Source organism: Marmota flaviventris (genome assembly GCF_047511675.1).
Source record: "Marmota flaviventris isolate mMarFla1 chromosome 19 unlocalized genomic scaffold, mMarFla1.hap1 SUPER_19_unloc_1, whole genome shotgun sequence".
NCBI classification, from domain to species: domain Eukaryota; kingdom Metazoa; phylum Chordata; class Mammalia; order Rodentia; family Sciuridae; genus Marmota; species Marmota flaviventris.
This window is the reverse complement of record NW_027287694.1, coordinates 143,413-150,391: the sequence shown is the minus strand read 5'-3', so window position 1 is coordinate 150,391 and position 6,979 is coordinate 143,413. Positions and strand designations below refer to the sequence as shown.

General features: G+C 42.0%; 1 pseudogene; it reads right to left on the bottom strand.

The window, feature by feature from the left end:
* Window positions 1–424: 424 nt before the first annotated feature.
* On the bottom strand, window positions 425–1,374 carry LOC114081529 (olfactory receptor 2AE1-like; annotated as a pseudogene).
* Between the last annotated feature and the right edge of the window lie 5,605 nt (window positions 1,375–6,979).

Sequence of the window (6,979 nt, the reverse complement as noted above, 5' to 3'; positions counted from 1 at the left end):
GATTCAAGGAACTATAAAGGTCTATGAGTATAAATTTTGTATCATCTACCCTTTCTTTCAAAATACCCTTTACTTCCCATGATTATGATATTTAGCAACAAATTCTAATTTTACACTCCATAAATACCCTCTGGTGGCATGATTTACATATGTCTTGGTGATAAATAATAATAGAAAGGTCCTTATATATTTATCTTAATATTTTTAGTGTCACTGACTATTATATGTCTTCTTTTAATGGGATTTCTAAAGATATTTCTCTACTACTCTAAATGACTGTAGACACATATACAAAGCTGCTTAATTTCCTGCAACTAAGTTAAAATAGTGAAGTTATATGTAAACTACTTTATTCTTGGAGGTGTCAGAGAACATCAGGTATCTGGATTCTTGAAAGTTCTTAGAGATTTACCCAGAATAACATCTACATTTGGGACAAACACAGTCATTGGGAGATAAAATCTCTCCTCAACACTCACCTCAGAGCCTTAGCTGCATCCTTATTTCAGAGAGGATAAATCAGAGGATTCAGAGTGGGAGTAATGATGCTATAGAACACAGAACCAACTTTGTTTTGCAGTGGAGTGCGCTGGGACCTGGGCCTCATGTATGAGAAGATGCAGGCACCAAACCAGAGAAAGACAACAATGAGGTGGGGGCTGCAAGTGGCAAAGGCATTTCTCTTACTCCCAGCTGAATGCATCTCAATGACACTGTGCAGGATGAAGCCATAGGATGTAAAAATCAGGATGATGGGGAGGAGGAGAAGCATGATGGTGCTGCTGTACACTGTGGACTCATAGATAGTGATGTCAAAATATACCAACTTCACGACAGCTGGATACTCAAAGTAGAAGTGGTGTATTTTCCAAGATCCACAGAAGAGAAAGTGCATCAAGATGACTGTGTGAATTAGGGAGTTCAGAGATGCCCCCAACCATTACATGAGGGCCATCATCAGTCCCACCTTCCTGCTCATGAGCACAGTGTAACACAGAGGATGACAGATGGCAACATACCTGTCATAGGACATGAGAGCTAGCAGAAGACACTCAGCGCAACCCAGAGACAAATAGAGGAAGTGTTGGTGGCACAGCCCACAAAGGAGATGGACTTGCTGCCAAACAGGTAGTTGGTAGCCATCTTGGGGATGGTTGTGGAGCTGTGCATCAGGTCCATGAGGGAGAGCTGGCTGAGCAGGAAGTACATGGGGATGTGAAGCCCATGATCCACACAGATGAGGAGGATGATGAGGGTGTTGCCACTCAGTGCAACCACTATGGTCAGGCAGAAAAGGAAAAGGTGGGTTGGGGAGTCATCCAAGAGCCCTTCAAGGATGCAGTCTGCAAGAGACATCTGATTCCTCAGCCACATGGTCCCTTCTCAGTCCCTGGGGAAACAGGGAATGGAGACAAAGTGTGATGCCAGAAATATGGGATCCTGTGTACAAGGCAATAAGCACTTTGATCCAATAAAACATTTGTGAAGAGATTTTTCTCTATTTGTAATTATCCAGCAGCTGAAATTATTGAAATTCAATTTTTTCAAAACAAGAGAAACCTAAAATTGTCATCATGATCATGGTCATTTGAAATTCCAATCCTCTATTAAAGGCCAGAATTTATGTCTCCCCTTACTAAATATAGGCATATGTGTGTAATCATATGTATGATTTGTGTTAGTGTGTGTCTGTGTTTGTATGGTTGTTAGATTTTGTTTCTTATTTTACCAGGCAGGTTCTAACAAGAGCAGCTGAACCACTAAGACATTTCTATTTAATCATGTAATTGTTAAGTTTTGCATTACAGAACTTTGGTCTTATGACATTGTAGAAGCTGTTAAGAAATTGGTGTACTGCTTTCATGTTTAAGTCTGATGTGGTAACTTTAAGTCTACAGGACAAGCAGTAGAAAGGGAATATAGTACAAAGCAGGACAGACAAAGACAGACTAAATCCAAAGGCATGAGCTGTGACCCCACAAGAGAAAACAAAAAAAAAAAAAAACAAACAAAAAAGAGTCAGGTCTGCTTGCCTATGGAATTAGGCACTGGGTTTTTTTTGTTTTGTTTTGTTTTGTTTTGTTTGTATTGGCTCTTTTGAATTCTACAAAATATTTGGGTTTCTTTTAACATAATTAAAAAGCATAAAATAGGCCCTTATCCCCATACTTCCCTTTTCCCTCTCCTCCTCCCTTCCTCTGATCCCTTCCTCTACTCTGCTGATCTGCTATTTATTTATAGTTTTTATTAGTTACTTGTGGATATACATACAGATGAGATCCATATGGTATGTTCATACAGGCACATGAAAATTTAGGTCAGATTTCTAATGAAGCTGAATGCACACCCCTAGCCCAGAATTCCAAGAGCCTAAAGGAGAATCCTGGGGAAGGTAGAGCAACTGCAGGCCCAGCCACTGCTCCATACCAGTGAGGTGTGAGCCAGCAGACCAGCAACAACGTATTAATACTACATGATGACTGCTTCCCTTCTGCCCTCTAATCTCCCAGGAAGCTCCTCTAAGACCCACCTTAACTAGATATGATGGATTAGAAGAAATTTGGTGAGATGTCGTTCATCCTAGCCAACCTCACATATCACAAAATCGCTACAGTCCATCTTCTGCCAATTTGGCAGACATATATATCTCCTTCAGTCAGGTTAACCCCCAAATACAAAAATGATACATGTGTAACTAAATACAATACATCCATCATGAAGGCAAACACATTAACCCTTTCTCCAGGAGAAAATCCAAAGTTCTTTATTTCGCCTAGAGGAGATATTCATAACTCTGATATATGTGTCCCCTTTAATATCCTGGAACTTCAAAATTTTCTGGATGATTTAATGAAAAATATTCTTATGGAAACTGTAGGAAGTCACGCCGGCTCCAAAGATGGCGCCGACCATGCTTCTCTTCCCGTACTAACTTCCCCATGCCCTGAGACACTGGCGGGAAGAGCCGCCCAATGGTGAGCCCTGCTGACCACCATGATCCTTACCCACCAATCAGAAAGTGCCCTGTGCCAATGCTCTGCACTGTTGAATGGCTCCTGACTATATAAATGTGGAAAGCTGTTCCTTAATAAACAGGTACTTCTCTGATGAGGAGCCTTGTCCAGTCATTCTTTCAGAAACAACAAAGAAATACTCATTACTACCCCTCATCGGATAGATCTTCTTATCCAAAAAAGGGTTAACCAGTACTTTGGATATCAACCCCTGTTTCTTCAATCAGCCCTGGCATCTTCCCAATAGATCCATGAACAAACTGGACATGGCATCAGGGGTAAAGATTATTCCAGGATTCAGCAAGATGGACGTACACTCACCAAGGTCAATCTGTCTGAAGCACTGCTGAATACTCACTACTAAGAGCAAAGACCAATCTGAGTTCCCAACATCGCACCATTCCCTGGGATGATCAGCCAGCCACTCCATAGCACATTGATGATATTGGACCACATTCAACATAAAAAGGACACTCTTTTTTTCCCTGAAATGCACACTCACTCTGGGTATGGATTTTGCTTCCTCACCTGAAGTGCTGCTGACAGAACTACCATCTCTGGACTCACAGAATGCTTTGTTCGCCATAAGATTATTCCACGCAGTATTGCTCCTGATCAAGGAGATTGATTCACAGCAAACAAGTGTGAAATGTGGCCTGTGTTCATGGGATTTGTTATACTTAGCATGGTCCTCCAACTTCCTAAAATGTAGAATCTGATAGAATGGTGAAATACCCTTGTAAGACTCTGCTTCAAGCAACACCTAGTTGGAAACATCTCTCATTGCTGGGGAAATGTCCTCCAGGGTGTGATACATGCTCCACGTCTGCATCTAATTTATGGTACTGCTTCTCCCATAACAAGAATTCATAGGATCAAACCCCAAGCATTCAATGGATAGAAATGAGAGTGTGTTCTCTCCCTATAACATTGATGTCTATGACCCACCAACATTATTTGTGCCTGCACTTTTCAGTTCTGTTGCTTTAGAAAATTCTTAGTGACAAAGAGAGAGATTCTTCTACCCAGACACAAAGTGATTCTATTTTCTGAGAGTTGAAATTGCCCAACTGCCACTTTAGGATGCTCATTATAGCTGAATCAACAGGTGAAGAAGAAGGTCACTCTGTGGCATGGAGTGATTGATTCTGACTAGGAAGGGGAAACTGAGTTGCTACTACACAATACAGAGAGGAAGAGCAAGTGTGACATAGGACAGTTTCTCGGTGCCTCTTCGAATTCCCAGGTCCTGTGATGGAGGGCAATAGGAAACTAAAGCCCAAGTCAGGTCACACTGAAAAGGGCTCAGATCCTTCAGAGATGAAGGTTTGGGTCACCCACCTGACTAGGAACAATGACCAGCTGTGAACCAAGGCAGTATGGACTGCGGAGAGAAATAGGATAGTTATAAACACCAGTAATGACCATGTGGACAATCCTCAGGAATACGGACTGCCATACTTTTGCATTTCTTCTTAATGCTAATAAGAATTTGTATATTTATATTACACAAAATAAGTGTTTATTTCATTGTTATCCTCTTATCAAACATGAGGTGTGAATAATACCTAAGCTCATATCTCAGTATTTAAGTAACTGGATATAAATGAAGGAGTATGAATCAGTAGAAACAGAATAAATTTCACATAAAATACAAAAAAAAAGAAAAGGATTTTTTTCCCTTAATGAGGAAAGGGTTGTATATTTTATATACTTTTCTTGGGAAAGGTTGACAATGTCTTAGGTTATCCATAGAATAGTCATATCAGATTAGGTAGAAGAATATTTTATGTTGTCTTTATTTGAATAATGAGCAAAATTTTTTAAAAATGCATGAGTGCTCTGTTGACACAAAACGAAGTGTGTCCTGGGCAGATTTGTGAGTAAACAGATTACATAAAATGCCGACAAAACTAGGTTTTTCACATTGATTCAGCCACACTTGCGAATCTGCCCTCTCTCCAGTTCTCCCCAAAACACTAGTCAGAATGAGAAGTTGATCTCCATGGGGAAATTAGACTCAAAAAAGTCACAAACTAAGTAGAGCTTTCTATCACTTCTTATGTCTTACCTCCTAAATATCTTCCTATACTTTCACAGATTCTGAATCACCGATGTACACTAACAGGAAAGAACCACCACCATTGAAGCAAGTGATCATGACAATTATAAGGGTGAATACCAGTAACTAAAAATAATTGTGTGAGTATAAAAAATAAACTTCAAAACTAAAAGCAAAAAATATAGGACTTAACGCATTCTGATCAAATTTCACTCTACCAGTAAAAAACAAGTTCACATTTTTTTTTCTTCTGCCCTATGGTAGCTCTAGGATTATATTGACAGTCGTGTCACACTGTTACTTCATGCTCAGCTTCTGTGGACTAAGAGAACAATTTCAACCCTGGCTCCCCTGATTACTCCTGTTGGGAGTGGCCTCGTCTCCAAAGACTAACTTCCCCATCCTCCGAGAAGAGCCGTCCAATGGTGAGCCCTGCTGGCTCACATGATCCTTACCCACCTATCAGACTAGCCTTGCTGGCTCACATGAATCTTACCCACCAATCAGAAAGCACCCCATGCCAACTGTCAAATTATTAAACTGTTATACTGTCATAACTGTCAAACCATCCCCAGTTATATAAATATACAGAGCTATTCCTCAATAAACGGGCATTTTCTCCAATGATGTGCCTTTTTTGTTCTTTCATTTGTGCCAAAACCTGGGAGGGGGAATGCCTCACTGCTTGAGGGACCCCTCTCTCAAGGCTTGCCATCCTTGTCCACTCTTTTTGAGTGCTGCTACTACTCACACAACACCAGCTCTTCAGTAGGTGAGTTTCCCTATCAGGTATCCAACTTCAGATGGGCTATATGCAGGGGCTTTGACCGTGATCATCCAGCAAACCTCTGATGCCCAATCTGGAGGAGAGAACGCACCCCACTACAACCTTCAGGGTCATGGTGGACTCTCTGGAACCTGGTTCATGAGCGTGAGGTCCTGAGGGTTGGAAGAACAGGCACTCCTCTCTCTCTCTCTCTCCCTCCCTGCAGACTCCCCCTTATTAAATTCTGCACACAAGATTTGCCTTACTATCAATTAGACAATCAAAGTCAATGGCCCCCAGGAGGATCCCTAGATCCCACAATTCTCAGAGATCTGTTTAACTTCTGCAAGCGCTCAAAAAAGTGGAAGGAGATTCCCTATGTTGAGGCTTTTTCTCTTCTTCGTTCTCACCCCGACCTATCCAGCAGATGAATCCCCTCCCTTCTGACATCCCCTGTCAGCTCCGTCCAGCCCCTCAGGTGCTCCCCCTGACTCAGCTGACACCTTTATTCCCCCAAAACTGGGATCCACTCCCTAGTCCCACAAACCATGGCCCCCTTAAGAGAGGTTTTTGGACCTGAGGGCATTATCTGGGTGCATGTCCCATTCTCTATGAATGACTTCATGCAACTCGAGCAAAGGTTGGGCTCAATCACCACAGAAGAGAGTTTCAATGGGTCATCCAGGCTTATAGCCTCACTTATATGTTATTGATTAATACGTTCCTTCTTGAGGAACGTACCAGAGTCTGGGAACTTTCCAGAGCCCATGCAGATGAAACTCACTGAGTTAATCCCAATCACCCACAGGGGCCATTTGCTGCCCCAAGGTGGCATACAGAGTAGGGACCGATTCTCTGCATGTATTATTGCTGGGTTTAAAAAAGCGGCATGTAAGGCTATCAACTTCCAAAAATTACGAGAGACCCCTTCGAAATTTCTGGATTGGCTTACGAAAGACCTTCAGCAGTAACCTAGATCCTGAAACCCCAGATGGCCGTGATGTCCTTGTGACATATTTCCTCTTGCAAAGCTACCCCCGACATCCGGGCCAAACTAAAAAAGCATGAACAAGGCCCTGCCACCCCCCAGACTGAGAAATTTTAGATGCTTGCCCAGGCCCTGCAGGGTGCTTCCTT